Here is a 19275-nt window from a genome sequence, read left to right as displayed (position 1 = left end):
ATGTCCATGCCTCTCTCGCTTTGTCACAGCTTACCCTTCCCCCTCCCCATATCCTCAAGTCCATTCTCTAGTAGGTCTGTGTCTTTATTCCTGTCTTACCCCTAGGTTCTTCATGACATTTTTTTCCTTAAATTCCATATATATGTGTTAGCATACGGTATTTGTCTTTCTCTTTCTGACTTACTTCACTCTGTATGACAGACTCTAGGTCTATCCACCTCATTACAAATAGCTCATTTTCGTTTCTTTTTATTGACATTTTTTGATAGCACAAGCCTCAGACTGAGATATCTCTTAAAGCTGTAGATGATTCAGGAAAGCCTGTTAAACCTCAGATTCATAATCACAGTAGGCAATGGTGGTTCATTTCCTAAGCTCAACTTGTCACACCTTTTGATCAAGGAGAGCCAGGCTAATGGTGACTATGATTTATCACCCTTCCAGAAGAACCACAGATCCTATTCTACTGTGCCTTGAACACATTTATAGCTTCTTTAGACTAAGCATCAATTACCTCAATGTTAAAAAAAAACAGTCAACAATGAATAAAAAAAGTGGGTTTGCTTCTAAGTACATAAAATGTGTTTCTTTATAAATCCTCTCCAAGGGCTCCTAATGACATATAGCTCATATTGTAGTCATAGAATGAACTGTATTTGCCCCTGGACCTTCTCAGGCTAGTAACACATTAGACAGTTGTGATGTGCATTAATTCTCTCGTACCATTCACTGCCTTATATTTCCAAAGAGCTAGTAGCTCAGTGCTAATGAGGTCAAGGTCCCAGGTTTGATTCCTCATGGGCACAGATGATTATCACTCTCATGTTTAGACATATAAATATCACTGAACCTTGCCAGCTTGGACTACTTTTTCTTCATGGACAAATTCTTATAGAGAAAAGTGGGTCATTTCAACCTCTGGGTCTCAATGTTCTACTGAATAAAATGAGAATAATAATAATAGATCCTTATTACCTACCTATCCTGCCTATACTCCATGCTAAGCCACATGCAGAGGTCTCCCCAGAGACACTGGGGGGCCAATTTGGACAGACACAGAGAACTTCTGGAAGGACAGCATGCATGCAATGATTTTCAAGATCCCGGATCTGTGGTGATTTTGCTCATTGTGATTATGGACTGAGGTACCCATTTAGTCCTAATACAACCAGAGATAACACATTGTGAGAGAGATGAAAAATGACGTGTAACACTAACTGTGTGTGTTTCCTCCAAGGGGCTTTTTTCGATTTCTGCTGCGTAAGAGAAGCTCAGGGGAAAGTGAGAGTCAGGTAAATTTGAGGAGGATAAAGTACTGTGGCCAGAGAAAGCAGGGTAGATGCAGAATTAATATTTCCCTTTCTGTGTTCTAGGAGGGCTTTTTCGGGAGAAGGCGGCCACTTTGACTTAGGAATACGTATAGGCCTCTCAACGCCACATGCAAGGAAAACATGGCACAAAAGCTACACGACAGGGAGTCTTCTGATGAGGATGAGATATTCTATAAGGATGCAGGGTAAATGATAGGGGACAGTATAAAATTCTCATCTAAAATGAGGAAATAATGAAAACTATAATTGTTCCTTTCAAAAGTAAAAGCCTTGGCATTATTCGTCTTACCCCAGGGAAGTCATCAAAGCCCCAGCAGAGAAGCTTCTGGCTGCATATTGGATTGATGAAGAGGCGGGTGAGGAAAGTGAGACAGCAGATGAGACTGCCACAGAGTGAGCGCTGTTCTGCCTCAAGCCACCTGCAGATTTTATTTTTTAATATTGGCTTTCAGCATTGCTTGTAAAATACTTATTTTTCTCATATTAAAATGTATAAATTCATAACCAAGTCTAACCATGTGGTAAGGAATTAAAATGTAAATAGTTGAATATTTATATACCAATAACAAGGGCCTGCAAGAAGAAGCAGAGCTGAAACTAGAATCCTTCATGGTAGCCAGTACTTCCACAAGAGGAAATGTGGGCAAAGGAGGATGAGTAGAAGGATGAAGAGGGGCTTCCCTGCGTTGTTTCCCCAGTATCATCTGTCCCTGGGAACTGGAAAACATACCATCCTCAAGGGGCGTAGATCATTCAATCAAATAACAATTGATTCTGGTTCTCTGTCTCCTGGTTCATCAAGTACCAGTTATTTACAACATGCTCGACCTCCTGCCCATAGAGGATCATCTACTTCTGGCCCCTCACGTACGGTCATTGTGGTTGCCAGAATATTTGGATCACTGGGCCTCCCTCCACTGTGGAGCCAAGGCCTGACTTTTCTTCCAGGTTCTCAAACTCATGACAAATGTGTACCCTGTCTTGGTAGGGGGTTCTCCACCATTTCAAGCTGGTGGAAAATTCCCATTAGGTTGTTTTTTTTCTTTAAAAAAAATCCCAACCCTTGGATAACTAGCAGGGAGGTGCCAGAAAGACAGGGTAAAGAAGAACGTGTGAGAGCAGCCATTGCCCAAGACGGCCCTCCTCAGGCCCTGGCCTCTCCTGACCCCACTGCGGGTCAGCTGTGTGCTGCTCGGCTCCCTACAGCTCAGCCCAGCACCAAACCTACCCACCTCCTGCCTCACCCAGCACAGGCCCCGGGCTGCATGATTCCAAATGATTATATAAAGACAGTGCCACCTGAGGAAGGTGCAAAGGCTCTTCCGCTCCTGCCAAGAAAGTCATTAATCACATTTATTAAGTCAGTGAGAGTTAAATACATTAATGAGTAAAAGAAATTCTGGAGGAACACGATTTGATAATGTACCTAAATGACCACAGAGAGTGCTGGCGGTTTAGTAATGTGAGGTGAAGAACGGTGCAAGCCATGGGGTGATAGCACACGGTCCCCCAGAGGATCAGTGGGCCTGGGAGACAGCCCAGAAGGTTCTGCCGGTTGGGTGGGGTTCCGAGAAAAGTGAACGGCCCATCAGTTCTTCTGATTTATTAGTTTGCTGATGCTTCATGAGAGACATCTGTTCTCTCAGTGCCTGCCCAAGTCACCTCCCAAAGTTTCTTACTGAGAATGAAAAACAAGTGTTTTTCTCTGGGTGGTGACTTCAGTGAGGCAACAAGTATTTACTGTGTTTAAGGCGCATGACTAATACTACTAACAATAGGAAGCAGCAGCAGCTAACATTTACCACTTGCTTGCTTGGTGCCAAGACCTGGGTTAGGCATCTTATGGTCTTATTTAGCCCAACAATCCGTGGAAGCATATCTTGTTATCCTCGTTTGACAGATAGGAAACAGGGTTTAAAGAATGTAGGTAATCTGCTCAAGGGCCCAAGGCCCCATGTCCAAAAGTGTGAGTTAAGGTTGGAGCCCAGAACTGTTAGCCTCCAACAGGGATGCAGAGAAGTATAAGCTGTGTTTGCCACCAAAGAGTTGATAACAATGATAATAATGAGGAGAAGGAGGCAGCTGCTGTGTATTGAGCACCTGCTATGGACCAGGTACAGTACTAGGCACTTTGGTTACACTATTAGGTCACAAGAGCGGAAGGTCCCCATGCCCGCTCAAACTCTGTAATGAGTGGGGGTCCGATTTCAATAAGAGAGGTGATCACAAAGACAGGGAGCTGACGAGAAACCAGGGGTAGAGATCCTTGTACTGCTGGGCTTCCCAGCGTGCCGACCAGGATTCTGGGTACCTCCAGGTTCCTATTTTGGGAGATTTCCATTATGTCAAAGTCAGTACATAAATGAGGCTTAGATAATATTTTTCGTATCATACTACCACAGATTTGTACAATTTTTTATTAGTCTCAAATGCTACCCTACCGTATTTGTAAATTGAAATTCCCAAGAGTAAGATTCTGCTTTGCCCAGCTTGACCTAGATTGGGCAGTGTTTTTGCCAGAGCCAGAGACTTCACCTGGGCAGCCTGTGAGTGAGCTGTCTCTCCTTGCATCAGGGACTCATCCCTGGCCGTGGCCCAGAAGCAGGAGGGGTGCCCAGGGTCAGGTGGTACAAAACATGGCCGCCTGGGGCTGCCTCTGTCACCATCTTATGATGGACAAACTAGCTCAGAGTCCAACTCCTTACTGAGACCTGAGAGATAGAAGGGGAGAGGGAGATACAAGGCCAACAGCTACTAAATGAATGAAAATTTTGATTCCGATGAAATCTGTCGGAGAAATGAGTCACTTTTTAAAAGATAATAAATGAGACCATATATGATTAGGGCAAAAGTGATACAGAGAAGAAAATTGTAGGATTTAGAGGAGGGAAGGTTAGGAAACTGGGGAGGGTCCATGAAAAAGGTAGAACTTGTTCTGGGCCTGGATTATATGCCAGACACTGTGCCTGGTGCTGGGGAAAGAGTTGGTTAGGACAAAGTCCCTGCTATTGTGGGGCCCTAAGACTGAGAGAAGGCACAGACACCTGAAGACATATTATACATAGAAGACAGTGTGTTGACATGACAATGGCAGTGTACCAAGAAGTGGTTCACTTCTTGGTTGGCTGGAAAGGAGTAAATGTGAGGGATGTCTTAGAGGAGGGGAAGAAGAAGGAAGCCAAACAGAAGTTTCTTGGGAGGATGAAATGAAGGAAAGGCATTCTAGACGGAGGACAGTACAGAGGCAAGAGGCATGAAATTTTGGGTGGGCTTGAAGCGTGTGCAGTCCGGTGTTCCCAAGCATGAAGCACAAGGAGGAAAGGGCAGTAGGTGAGGCTGTGCGGGCGAGCAGAGAACAAATCCCAAAGGGCCTGGTCAAGGCACATGGCCTTGAGCGAACAGAGCACAAACTACAATGTTTTAAAGAGAGAAGAGACATGACCAAGCTCGAGTTTTATAAAGAGTACTTTGATGGTGGCCTAAAAGTAGAGAGGCCGAGAGGTCAACTTGGGTGTTTAGACCAAGTAGGAACTGGGAGAAAATGGGGCACCAGACCAGAGGTTTTGATGCAACTGAAGACCATGTATGGTAGATACACATGAGTGAGAACTGAAAGGACAAGAGCTTATGTTCAGAGAATGAAAGATTGTACTTTTAAGATATTTTATGACAAATTCCAGATGATGATAAGGTCCAAATGTAACCTGGGAATGGAGATCAGTGAGGTGTTGGGAATCCAGAAGGTGATGAGAAATAATTCGGGTAGTCCTGGACACTCATTCCTTTCCCCTTTCAGTAGCTCAGCAAAAAGCTAGCTCAGCAGGTACCAGCGAGAGCAATGGAGAAATAGGCTCCCCCTCCTACTGTGACCATTTCTGTCACCAAGCAGTTGCCATTTTTAGTAGTACCCTGACTCACCATCCCTGTAACTCACCATCCCTGTAACTGTGATGTTCCCTGCCTCACCATCCCTGTAACTGTGATGCACTCCTGGCTGTCTCCTCCCCTATGGGAACTCAACACGTCATGGGATACACAATCCAGGTAAGTCTGGTCTAATCCCCTTCTCTGAAAGCTTGGGGGATTGAGTGCACTCTTACTCTTCTGCTTATAAGTTCCCCCACGAACAATAAAACCCTATTGTATATTTGCACAGTAGGGGGTTGAGGAATTTCGTGTCCAGGAAAATCTGTGGGTTGTTGGCATGGCAAGTATTGTGGTAGAGGATAAGACTTGGAGCCCAGGACCGAAGTCCCCAATCGTTACGAGGGCATCATTCATTAATATGCCAGTTCAGTATATTGAGGGTCTCAAGTCTGTCTGTTTCAACCCCTGAATCAGACAGTGTATTGATTATCTGGTGGTATGTAACAGATCACACCAAAATAGTGGCTCAAAACAACAATAAACATTTATTGCTCACAGTTTCTGTGTCAAACCTTTAGGAATATCTTGGGCAGTTCTGGCTCTGGGTCTCTCATGAGGTCCTCAAGATATCGGCCAGGGCTGCAGTCATCTGACGGCTGGACTGAGGCTGCAGGGCCCACTTCCAAGATGGTTCACTCCCTTACCTGGCTGCCAGGGTGGTGCTGGTTGTTAGAGGGAGGCCTCATTTCCTCCCTGCATGGGGCTGTCTGTCCACCTGCTACTTGATTGATTGTCCTCACTACATGATGGCTGGCTTCCTCCAGAGGGAGCTGTCCAAGAGAGAGACAGAGGTTATTATTCCTCTTATGGCCTGGCCTCAGAAGGCACATAGCACCACTTCTGCCACATAGCATGGTTAGAAGTCAGTCACTCGTTCCAGCTCACATTCAAGATGAGGGGATTTGGACGGCACCTTTTGAGGAAAGAAGAGTCAAAGAATTTGCGGATATATTTTAAAACTACCATAGACAAGAAAATAGAAAGCACTCTAGATATTTCAAGCAAAAAAAAAAAAAGCCAGAAAGAGAGAAAGATTATATCCAAACAGTTGGTGCTTAGCATTGAAGGGGCTAATGGTGGTGAAAGTTGGGGATGGGGGCATTGTAGCACTAGCCTTCAGGTTACTTCATCACAGCTGCTTTCCATAGACTCAAAACTGCTGCTGCCACTCAGAAGTCAGGAAACTTTGGGAAACCACTGATGAGGTCATTGCAGCCCCAAAGCCCCAAGGGTGATGACTAGATGGGGAATATGGAGTCTGCTGCAGAGGAGGAAAGAATGATTTCCATCTGCTTTCCACCTTCCAAATTTCACACAAGTACATTTTATTGGCAGAACCTTGCTGTCGAGGGGATCTGTGAAATATGGTTCCCAGGCTTCCAGCACCTGCAGAGAAGGGGGTAGAAATGGGTGTCAAGAGCCAACCAACACTATCCAACATGCGTCCATATACAGGTATGGTGAGGAGGCACCGCCTGTACTTGGAGAAGTCCTGGAGCCCTACTCCTTTGTTTTTATAGGCTTATGGGTGTCCGAGTCTTTGTAAAAGGCGGGTGGTGTCTACATAGAATAACATGGTGGAGAGCTAGCTGAGTCACAAATCTGGAAGGTGTCACTGTAGTTGGGCAGCAGGTGAGGTACTGGTTGCATGCAGTCAGCCCCAGAGGTGACTGGAGAAACACCTGGAGTTCATCCTTTGTTGGTCTCTGGAATGTTCTCACTGCAATGAAAGCTGAAAGCTGGGTAGACTGCAGGCAGTGCAGCATCAGAGAGAACATAGCTGCCATTTAAAAGGGCTGCCAGAGGAAAGGTGTCCATAGGGAAATATCATTTCTCAAAATATGGTCTGTGGCCCTCTACACTCAAACATTTCTGGGATGCTTCTTTAAAACGCTGATCCTGGGACTTCCTTGATGGTCCAGTGGTAAAGAATCCGCCTTCCAGACTTCCCTCGTGGAGCAGTAGTTACGAATCCGCCTGCCAATGCAGGGGACATGAGTTCGAGCCCTGGCCCAGGAAGATCCCACATGCCGCAGAGCAATTAAGCCTGTGTGCCACAAATACTGAGCCTGTGCTCTAGAGTCTGCGAGCCACAGCTACTGAGCCCTCGTGCTGCAACTACTGAAGCCCTCTTGCCTACAGCCCATGCTCCGCAACGGATTAATCCCAAGTATACTTGAGTACCTAATAGAGTATGAGTGTAATAGGTACCAGAAAAAGGATGATAAATCTGTAAATATTGTTCATGAGGTGTTCATAATCTATCTGGAGAAGATTATGGAGATAATCTCCATACACAGATAATGGATACAATGAATAAATGGATACATACAATGAATGCAATGGATGATATGGATAATAAATCTATAGTTATTGGTTTAAAACAGTATCAAGATCCAAGTAATTCCTCCAAAGTCAACAATTTTTGAAGTAAAAGAGCTCAGAAGTAGGTAATGGGTGGGGATAAGGGTCTGATATATTGAGGTGGAGAAAGTCGTGGGGATGGAGAAATGTGCTCGGTGATTTGGGGGTACTTTAGGAAAATGAGCTAGAAAATAGCTTTTTAAGAATTTCATACTAGACTGTTGATGGCTTTAATGTTATACCTTGATTTTTATATTCAAGACTCATGAAAACACTCAAGTCGAAGGATTGCATCTTTGGTGGTCATTTCTCACACAGAGTCGGGAAATCTAAATTTTTAAAGTTCAGTGGATAGTTAGCGCTAACTACTTGGTACTCTAGTCTTCTCCGGGAGTTTGAAGATGAAGCCAGCTGCTATAAAGATGTCCGCACCATTCGATCCCGTAAACTCACACTTTGGACTCTACGCTAAAAATACACTTGAATAAAAGCGCTAAACTCCAAGACTTCTGGCCACCTGGGTTGCAGAAGCAGACCTAGAGAAAGAGACACGCCCGGAGTGGGAGGGTCGAGGGAGAGGTCCGAGCACCGCCCTCGTCCCACTCCCACCAAGCTGGGTCCGCCCCTCAGGCTCCCGGTTCTAAAAACGCGCGAGCGCGCGTGCGCAGGCGCAGTCCGTTTGCGCCTCGAGCCGCGCACGCGCAGTGGCAGTAGGATGGTGGAGTTGGTACCTTTTCCGGTTCTCACAGTGGGTGAGAAAACCTTGCTGGTGTGGGAGCTGCGCTCTGGACCCACGGCTGAGGCCTTGCAAGTGAGCCGAGCCGGGGCGGAGGGAGGGGTGGAGGAAACTGCCCCGCGCCCCAGTAACTGGGCGCCCCGGGGTACTGCTTCAGTACCTAATTTGCCTGTGGTCTCCGCTGAGAGGAATCGTAGTTCTAGAGCCGACCTGAGCAGTCAGCTCTTCCCCATAGATTTTTGAGAGACAGTTCCCAACAGACGGCATTGCCTCTTTTTTTTTTTTTCTGCGGTACGCGGGCCTCTCACTGTTGTGGCCTCTCCCGTTGCGGAGCGCAGGCTCAGCGGCCACGGCTCACGGGCCTAACCGCTCCGCGGCATGTGGGATCTTCCCGGACCGGGGCACGAACCCGTATACCCTGTATTGGCAGGCGGACTCTCAACCACTGCACCACCAGGGAAGTGGTGGTGCATTGCCTCTTAATGCTTCTCGAAGCTTAGGATTTCAGAGGGAACCTTGTTCATGCAATGAGAAGTGTTTGGAGTTGCATCCTCACCACAGTTGCCTGTGGCGAAAGGCTGGGGGAGTATAAGGGAATGGGCGGTTTGGTTTCCTGGGCCTGAAATTTACTGCACTTATTTAGCGTGGGACCACCCTACAGCATTCTCTGTTCACAGTATTCTCCCAGTTTGGCCTTCTGTATTCGGTCCGAGTCTTCCCAAACACAGCAGTGGCTGGTCCTGGGTTCTATGCCATCATCAAGTTTTATTCAGCAAGGGATGCCCACAGCGCCCAAAAGGCGTGCGACCAGAAGCAGCTTTTTCACACATCTCCAGTCAAGGTGGGTCCAAATGTGGAATTCCTTACTCTACTGGGATGAAGTGCTGAATTTAAAACTAATAGGCCATCGGGAATTCCCTGGCGGTCCAGTGGTTAGGACTCTGCACTTCCACTGCTGAGGGCCTGGGTTCAATCCCTGGTCGGGGAACTAAGATCCCGGGGGGCGGGGGGGGGGGAAGGCCAGCGTTTGTACAGCACTGTGGTGTACAGAATGCTCTCAAATGCACTGCTCCACTGATCCCCCAGTTCCCCAGTTCTTTCTTTTTTTTAGATGAAGAAACTTGAACTCAGGATGGTTAAGTGACTTACGTAAGGTTCATGACAGTAAATGTGGAAACTAGAGGGCAAACCCAAACTTAACTGATGTTAAACCCAATGTCATTTTATGCTGCCCCTTAATTTAAGAAATCTTCACAAGAGTTTTCCTTATATTTACTTTTATGTGGATTTTAAATATGTGAGGTTGACAAAATTTTTTTTGGTTAATTAATTAATTAATTTATTTTTGGCTGCGTTGGGTCTTGTTGCTGAGCGCTGGCTTTCTCTAGTTGTGGAGAGCGGGGGTTCCTCTTCCTTGTGGTGCGTGGGCTTCTCATCGCAATGGCTTCTCTTGTTGCGGAGCACGGGTTCTAGGCATGCGGGCTTCAGTAGTTGTGGCACACGGGCTTAGTTGCTCCGCGGCATGTGGGATCTTCCCGGACAAGGGCTCGAACCCGTGTGCCCTGCATTGGCAGGCGGACTCTTAACCACTGTGCCACCAGGGATGTACGGAGCTTGACGAACTTTTGTCAGATGTAAGATAAAGGAGGCTTCATCATCATCATCACTCTCAAACTGCCTAATCAGAACTCCCTTCAGATTCCAGAAAATGGTTAAAATATTCTTTAATGCATTGTAGAAACCTTATTCCATATCAACATGCCATCCAATTTTACTTCCCCAGAATTAACATTTCATTATATGCCTCCATTCAGCCACCATTCCTTTTTCAGGATCTTTTCAGTTCCTCTGAATAAGTGAGTGAGGCTTAGATTTCCCAGACCTTTCCCTTTATAATTGTGTGTCTTCTCTGATTGGCTTCTTGCTCTGGCTACTTCCTACTGACCTTGCTGCCTCTTCTCACCCATATTTCTTTACTCACTGATTTCACCTTTATTGAATCTGAGAACTCTCCTCAGATGGGACTCCATGTACACTGCCTCCCACTTCTGTACCCTGTTTAACATCCTCTTCAATCCTGGCTGTACTCCCTGGGATTGAAATGATTTTGTTTCAGGCATTCTTGTTTTTGCAGACCCTGCGACCATTTCACATAACCACTCAGATATGACAGATGGTCCTGGAAAGATTATGAAACAGTTACTTGGTATCAGTTGTGAGTAATGAGTTCTTTTCTTATATTGGACATTAAGACCATTCCATAAGCGTAGGTTCTGAGATTTTCACAGCATAAAGCCCGTCACTGATAGAATGTTCTACAAGTCACTATAGAGTTCAGAGGAAAGGGCATTCGTATTAGATTTCTGTGTTAATGCAGAGCCTTAGTTTAATGCCCACAACCCTGAAATTGTTACCTACTTTAATTATGCATTCTTTTAAAATTTTATTTATTTATTTATTTGGTTGCACCGGGTCTTAGTTGCAGCAGGCGGCCTCCTTAGTTGTGGCTCAAGGGCTTCCCAGTTGGGGCACGTGGGCTCCCCAGTTGCAGCAGGCAGGCTCCTTTAGTTGTGGCTTGCAGGCTCCTTAACTGTGGTGTGCGAACTCTTGGTTGCAGCATGCATGTGAGACCTAGTTCCCTGACCAGGGATTGAACCAGGGCCCCCTGCATTGGGAGCATGGAGTCTTAACCACTGCACCAGCAGTGAAGATCCAATTATGTGTTCTTTTATTTATTGGCAGTTATACATACTTCTTATCTTTTTCCCCTGTATTTCTTATAAATAGAGAAAAGAGAATAACATCTTACAATAAAATGAAGGAAAGGCCAAAAGTATCTGAATTTTTCTCAGTAGCATGAAGGGAAATGTTTGCCAACAAGAACTGTGGCAAGGTTATCCCGGATGTCAACTGTCTCTACTACCCAGGGGCTCAGAGCCCTTCTGAAGCTTCCTAATTGTTCAGGACAGCTCCATTTGACTCACTGTACATGGCCTAGCCTCCCATGCGACACTCAACATTTAAAAATTAATCTTCATTTCTCCTTCCCCGCATGCAGCTTCAGTTGGAGAAAGTAATTTCAATTTCTTATGTACTCATTCATTCACTCAGTCAACAGACCATCACTCTATTATATGCCAAGATCTATGCTTGTTTCTTGTTAACAAGGGAAGAATAATATATGGTTCCTTCAAGCACTTAAGGAGCTCATAAACTAGTGACAGAGGAAGATGCACAAACAAATCAATGAAGAATTAACAATGCTTTGACTTTATTTGTGTTATTTGAATTTTTATGACTATATTAATATACTACATCCTGTTCAAAATGGAAATAGACATTTAAGAAAGAACTAGTGATGTAAAAAATCCACAGTAATATGTAAGTTCTTTAGAGAGTTAAGAGTGGATATATTTGCACTCTCAAAGAAGCTTGTTAATTCAGATGAACCTCTAATTCATTTGGTTGCTTTATTTACATTTATAGAGGTATTCGTATTCCCTCTTCTAACAGGATTAGTAATTTGGGGAGGGGGTGCTACAGATTAAGGTCCTAATTCAGTGGCAGGTCCATCTTGTCTCCTCTTCAGGTCATATTCTCAAGCAGGAACCACAGGATGAGACGACTAAAAGAGTTCACTTCCTTTGCTTACCCCCAGCCCCATAATAGGCTTCTGCTGGGCTTCCTTGGTTGCTTTCATCATCACTTTCACCACCAGAGGTCAGGGAACCTTCTGGTTAATCAGGGGCCCTGGAAATGATGCAGAAAAGTACTGACTTAAAAATAATAAATAACATGTATTTAGGGCTCACTGTGAACTCATTGCTTAAAATGTCCTACTTAATCTTCACAACCACTCTATGAAATTGGTATTGGTAAATCTCAGGTGTATCCAAAATAAATCTCTATGTAGGGTAGTGATATTTTTAGGTCTTTAGGTTCATCTCGGCACCAGACAGAAGGCGGTTCATCATAATACGCTTGCCCTAAACAGCTCCAGATGCCAAGAATTGGCAAATTAATACTTTGGTTTCCATGGGTGGTCAAAAAGGATCATCAAGGTAAACTCTGTAGATTTTCTTCGACTAACCAGACTCCTTCCAACATTGAACTCCTATACTTTAGAGAGAAGAATAGAACAGGGCTTTGGGGAGGAGATGTGAGATACTTCCACATGGAAGTATCTGAGCATTGGCCTGCCACCTAGAATTAGTGATAATCTCAATGACTTGGATGGTGGTGTCCCTAATTTTCTCCAGTATTTTTTTGGTATATAATAAAAAATAGTTGTCCATATCTAGTCATTCATTTGCAAGTCTCACTTGATTTTGAAGCTATAGCATACCTAAACTATTACCTGGGATTGCTGGAGTTTAGTATTTATTTCTAACAACAGAATATGTTGAAGTCTAGCCTTTACTTCAAAATCCTAACAGCTTCAGGATCTTTCTAACCTTGAAGAAAGGGAAAATGAAGATACTGTGCCACCACTTCAGAAGCAAAGCCTGAAGTTCTTTTGTGCTTTAGAGGTGGTGTTTCCCTTCCACGAGTGCAGGAGTCCTGGAGTTGTCGTGGCTGAGGAACCTTTGGGTAAGTTGGAGGAAGGTCTGTTTTCCAGTATGCGTGTGTGTGTGTGGGGAGGTGAGGCAGTGGGATTTCTCTTTTTTCCTTTCTTTCTGAAACTCAACTTTTCAGATACATCATCACCTTTGCTAAGCAACTATAGCCCTGGGCAGAATTTTTCTGCCCGACAATATAGGTTTTTATCTTAGGCAATACCTGACAGCACCTTAAACTTAGAATTTGAGAACTGACTGCCTGCCAAGAAGCTTAGGAGGAGGGAAAATTAGTGGTTTTTTTGGTTAATAATTTGTTTTGTGCTAAAATAGTCCTTCATATACAGATGTCTTCTGGCCTTCAGTTATCCCAACAAAATCATTGTCTGAAGATTGAAATAAACTCATGTGTAAATGTTCAGTCCTTTGCCTCCTATAGAAGGGCCTGAGCATAAAGAGTAAATGTAGATCCCTAGAAAGGGGATTCCGATTGGTACTGAGTTTATTCCTAGAATCCATGGCACTTGGGCTTAGGGTTTTAAGTCAGAGGCAGGGCTGTTAGCGAATGGAGTGGAGGAGGCTCCACCATCCACCTGAGTGGGTGATGGTTGAGGACAGGCCAGATCATCTGCACTACCACCAAATCTACCTCACTGTATGAATCCAGCCCTTTACGCACACGAGGGCAGTGTCTGTAGCAGTGTAGCCTCAGCTTGTCCATTTGAAATCTGTGAGTAATATGAGATTTGTGCCACGTTTTTAGTTTGCATTTCCCGTCTAGTATTTTAGGAACTTCCAGAGTAGATCTGAGCAGTAAAAATGTGCCATGCCAGGGTATACCTGCAACAGAGACATTCACCCGTACCCCAGTGTTGTTCCTGCCCTTAATCACTGAGGTTATGATCTAAGAATCACAGATGCATTTTTAGTTTTAAACATACTACCTAGAAATCAGTTTTTCAGATAGACATTTTAAATTCAACTCTTTTGGTTGTATTTAGGGTCGTTTTCATTCCTTATGAAAAGGAAGGTAACTCAGAAGCTTCCTATTCAGAAAGCTATGACAGATGCATCCAGAAACTGCTGATTGTGGTTTTAGGTAAGACCTTTTTGATTGTCATTGAAGTGCTTCAGTTTCAGTGAGGAAATAAACTTATTTGAAAAGTTAATTGGATGAAAATAATGTTTATCTACAACATGACATATTCTTTCAATCACCAGATGCTTTCACAGCAGCAATCTTAAATTTGTTCTTTGTGTCATTTATGAGAAAAACGACAGCAAATATTATTGTCCCCAGTGTTTAGATGTAGAATGACTTGCCTCAATTCATACAGAAAGTTTTTGATCCACTTCTTCCTCAATTGCTTGCTTATCATACAGAATAGTGTAGTCATTATAAGCCTTGGACACCTGTGTTTGGGGCCTAACTTTGTCTCTTAAATTTTTTTGTTGTTGTTGTTGCAAATTTAGGTTTTTGTAGCCAGAGACATTTGAAAGTATTTAATATCTCTAAGCTGCAATTTCTTTATCTGCAAATAGGGTTAGTAATTCAGCTTACCACCTAATGGGAGATATTGTAAGAGTAAATGAGATGATGAATGTGAAAAGCTTAGAACTATGCCTGAAACATAGTAAACAGACAAAATATATTGACTATTATTATCATTGTTATTTTCTTATTGAAAAGTTTATTAGATTATGTTTTTGGAATCAATTTAATTTCAGTCTTCATTTCTGATATATTGGGTGAGTATGATTCTTATATAATAATCGGCTACGTTTTTGTGAGCCTTGAAACTGGTCATGCTACTGAAGAGCGTTGATTGTGTTCCCTATTGGGTTATACAGCGGTGAGAATGTCACAGTCTGTGCCCAAAGGAAACTTTATGATTAGTAGATTCCCAGAACAGAATTGCTCCCCTGCTTCACAGCCCTGCAGGCTGAGAGACTGAGAAATCCTAGATAAGTTGTCAGAGACCTTATTTGCTTGTAAGAAAGAGTTGACCCTGGATTGATCGTGGCCTTCCAGCCTGGGCAGTCCTTCCAAGTGAAGTTTGACTTCCCTGGTCATCAGGCAGAAGCTCCATCAGCTGTCAACTCTGGGTAACAACATTTAAGAACCAAACTAAATGCCTGGGTTGTTTGTGCCTAATATGCCAAGGTACTCCTTATATGTACCCAAAAGTCCTTAGACCAAAAAGCCTGGTGGTTCTAGCTTGCCTTGAGGAAAGCTGTATTGTCCAAAAGGTACATGGGCCGGTTTCTGCCAGTAGAGTGTTCAAATGCCCTCTGTCTCTGTCTCTACCTCCAAAGCTTTGTTCATTGTATCTGGTAGAATTTTGGTCCCAAGGAGTAGGCACTTGCCTTGCTTCTAATAGGAAGTATCTATTATAGCCCAGTGATATCTATCCCAGGTTTGAGCTCACTTTGACCTGCACCTAATGCCTTCCTATTTAATTGTATTGTGATTGAACATTTTTGTTTTCACAGCTTTTAATTCCTCTGTCATTATTCCTTAGTTCTTATTTCTAAGATCATAAAGGTTTTTGAACCAAAGTTGTTACATCTTATATATTATTTCACAAATAATTATGACAAAAACTGAAGTGTCAGATGAGGGAACTTCTAGGAAAATGCTCTTATTTTCTGCTTTTAGAAATCAAAAGAATGTTTAATTATTGGGTGCTACCATTGTATAAAGGAAGTTTTAGAACAAGAAAACTTCTGAATTGATCGTTGTTAACTTTATTTCAGAAAGTGGTAAAACAGCTGTGGCATCTAGACCCTGTGAAGAGGTCACAGATGCTAGAATCGAAGAGGAGCTACAGGATTTAATTCAAGTATGTGGAGATAAAAGCTCAAGGGGTACACAGCCAGTGGAGCCATAATTCAAAACAACCAGCAGGATTTGGAAGACTTCGGCATATCTATTCAGTTCTGTCTTCCTTAGGAAAAGGTGAAACTCTGAAAGTGCTTTTGAGGCAGGGAATTTCTAGGACTTTCCCAAGTTCCGAGCCTTGGCTCTGGCCCCTTACTTGAAGTTTGGAGAGCAGGATTGAGGGCCACCAGTGTACGTCTACGTGTGGACACAGGAGAAGACACAGGCCTTTAGAACTCCCCTCAAATAGAATTGCAGGGATTTGGGAACAAAGTAACTGTGGTCTTAAGTGTGATTATGCTACAGTGTTTAAAAACTATTCATGCCTTTCCAGTGAGGTGTATTACCCAGATCTCAGCATCTCATATATATCTTGTGTTAAATATTTTGCCAAAGAACCTTTCTGTAAACCAGTTATATGGATGCCTCGAATTAGGGCTTAAGTTGTCAACATAATTTCTGAAAGAAAACATTAATGTACTGCATATAGGATTTTTATTTAAAAGGAGCAAAATATGTGTTTCATACCATTAACAGCTTAATTTGGGGCAAGATTTCTGATTATTTAAGTCACCCCAATGTTGCAAAGTTTGTTTTGAAGGGAAGAAAGTAGAGAAAAGGTGGTTATGTTCTGAAAAATGAAAAATTTTTGAAAGTTTTTCCTGTACAAAATAATTACTTCATTTCAATTTAAATCAGTCAAGGAAACTTCAAACGTATCCATGTTTGGGCTTTAAGAAGTCTAGCTTCCTGTGAAATGTGAGAGGAAAGGATTCCGTATTGATACTAAAGATTTTGGAAACCTGATTATAACAACAGATCCACTCCTAAATGAGGCCAATCTTGGAATCAGTTCCGTTTCGAAACCATTATGTGCTAGGCACTGGAAATAGGATGAAGCTCCTTCTCTCTTGGAGTTTAGGTGTTAAAGGTATAGCAGACAATTAAAAAGGAGTAAAATTAATAGATTATAAAAAGAACTGTGAAGAAAGTAAACTGGGTGCTAGTTACAGTATTTCAAGAAAATTACTTAATATGCTGACTTTAACATTCTAAGTGTCTTCTCCATGTGTGCACACAGGGTAGACCTGTGGAAAGTGACACTGTAGTTTTTTCTAGATTAATGGCTCTGTTGAGGCAATTTGGGATGGGGGAAGTTTTCCCATGCTAATGTAAAGAGCCATTCACTTGGTTTTAGACTCTCTTTCCCAGAATGAATTGCTCACCTGCACCAAATCCCTCCTACAGAAGTTCTGGAGTCATCTCTGATTCAGTGGTGACCCCCTTATAATAGAGTGGTGAATGAATCATGAGACGTGAATACTGAGAGTTTGCAGGAAATGGCAACATTTTAGCATAATTGTAAGGAGTGTCCCCCTCCTGCCACCCTAACTGGTGATCATTTTGCAGGTCAGCTACTTTTCATGTCAGCCGTGTGGCCAAGGGAGGAAGAATGTCTCTCAGATTTCAGCTTTGAGGAGGAAAAGTTCAGATTGCCAGAAATGGACTAGCACTTTTGAATTTCCCAGAATGCCAGGTCCTTTGGTTTCCTCGGGAAGCTCTGCATCCTTCCCACCCCCCTCCACCCCTGGGCTGCTGGAGTTTGTTGCACTCGGGTCTGCAGCCCAAATCCCGCCTCATTGTTTGGGGCCAGGGTGGGCAGGGAGGGGTTTGGAAGAGGGCCCGGCAGGAGGTAATTGTCACCTTTGCAAGGGGAAGGATGGCTTGCGCCCTGGGGAGTCTGGGAAAAAGGCCCACTCTGGTGGCGCGGATTGGATCTCTGCACGAGCCTAATAATGGTGGCATAACTAAAGACTTCATAAATAAAGGGTGGGACGTTAGGCGGGGTCGGGGCAGGCAGTTGCTAACCTGAGCCCTCGCATCGCGGCGCTGGCATAGCAGTTCGGTTTGGCTCTGAAGGCGGATGTGGCCCCGGCTCCTCACTGGCCTGGGTCGCTGCGCCCGGGAGCCGCCGCATGTTATGTCGCAGCTGCGCCTCTGTGTCGTGGCTGCGCCCCACGTCTCTTTCTCACATGGCAACGACGGTGGCTTCTAGTCCAGGCAGTTCAGCCTCTGGAGTGGGCCCTGGGCCCTGTCCAGGTGACCCCCCAACCCCGCACGGCTGAACGAGGCTTTGTCTTTACACGCCTCAGAACCCCTCCCAAATTGCCCCATGCCCTTACATCCCTGGCAGAAGCTGGGGGGGTTAATTACTTGACGTCCTCGTCTCCAGTGCAGATGTTGGCCCCGCCTCATCAGGAGTTGACTGAGACTGAGGTTCCATACCCGGACACGGATTCGGTTGGAGAGCTGCCTACAGGGCCAGATCAGTTTGCTGTTCCACATCAGGATCTGAATAACAAGCAAACCCAACATCAAAAGCTCCCAGAGGCAGTTCCAGTGCAAAAGCTCCCAGAGGCAGTTCCAGTTCTAGACTGGGATCAGAATTAGCCCTTGGTTCTGCCTTCTGGACACAAAAATAAGACTAAAAACATAGGTCTAGATCAGGCTGAAGGTCACCAATCATTTGAAATACTTGTTCCACCTCTAGGTAGTAAGAGCTCAAAACCAATGATGTTTATTGGTTCACCCCAAACCTGAAGAAAGATGTAGTTCAGCATCAACAGCTTGCCAAAATTGTTGTTGGAACTACAGGCCAATTTCAAAAAATACACTCAGGGTCTAGAACAACATTTGCAGGGTGATTATTTAGATCCCAGTATGGATGCCATTTACCCTGAGGAGAGCCTACCTAGGGATTTTTTTGGGAGCCCAGATAAAACTATGGAGCCCCCAGAGGAGGCTGAAATTTCTCCATCCCAGCAGGAGGCCAAAATCCTCATCCAGAGCTCACTGAGGAGGCTGAATCTTTACCCCAGCACGAGCCTCCTGCTCAGCATCCACAAACCCCTGAGGAGGTTGAATCTTTTCCAATCTTTCAATCTTTTGAAGTTCTGCTGCTTTTCCTACTTTAAAGGAGATTCCAATCTACCTCTTGAAACCTGTTTCCTGCAATTCTGCGTTGGTTTCAAATCCTCTTCTTTGCCTTACCTCAATATATTTTTCGACAATAGTTGTCCTTTGTAACTCTGCAGGTTTGTGAATTGCAGTGCCCCTGAGCTCCATTTTTCAACTCGCTTTTTTTGAGAGCTGGCCTGAAAACCTCAGGATTGCTTCAGGCCCTATTCTGGTTCCGGCGCGGCATGCTGAGCCGTTGATTAATTCTTCCTCCTGATGGGAAATTAGAGTAACATGTTCCCGGCCGAACACCTACAGCTATTCTCTATTTGGTTCCCCCTCATCTCGTTCATCCTCCGCCCAAATTGCAGACTGTGCGAAACAGGAGGTTAAAGGCGCTGAGTCTCCAAATGGGGAGATTGTCAGTAAAGCGGCTGGAATGGCGATCGCGAGCACCAGGAAAGGAAAAATGAGGCGCGTTTTAGAAACCTTTCCAGATCACACGGTATACCATCCTCCGGG

The 19275-nt window shown here is 44.2% G+C and overlaps 1 long non-coding RNA gene and 1 pseudogene across 1 annotated transcript; both read left to right on the top strand.

Annotated features, from left to right (window-relative positions):
- The first annotated feature begins 1146 nt into the window (after positions 1-1146).
- On the top strand, positions 1147-1760 carry LOC137225901 (uncharacterized). Its single transcript, XR_010944084.1, has 3 exons — positions 1147-1292; positions 1374-1516; positions 1626-1760. It is a non-coding gene; the product is annotated as an uncharacterized lncRNA (long non-coding RNA).
- Positions 1761-8337: 6577 nt separating this feature from the next.
- Positions 8338-17306, top strand: LOC137225900 (RAD52 motif-containing protein 1-like; annotated as a pseudogene).
- The last annotated feature ends 1969 nt before the right edge of the window (positions 17307-19275 follow it).

This window comes from Pseudorca crassidens, chromosome 6 (genome assembly GCF_039906515.1).
Source record: "Pseudorca crassidens isolate mPseCra1 chromosome 6, mPseCra1.hap1, whole genome shotgun sequence".
Taxonomy (NCBI): domain Eukaryota; kingdom Metazoa; phylum Chordata; class Mammalia; order Artiodactyla; family Delphinidae; genus Pseudorca; species Pseudorca crassidens.
Note: the sequence above shows the minus strand (reverse complement) of the source record. Positions and strands in the feature narration are given on the sequence as shown.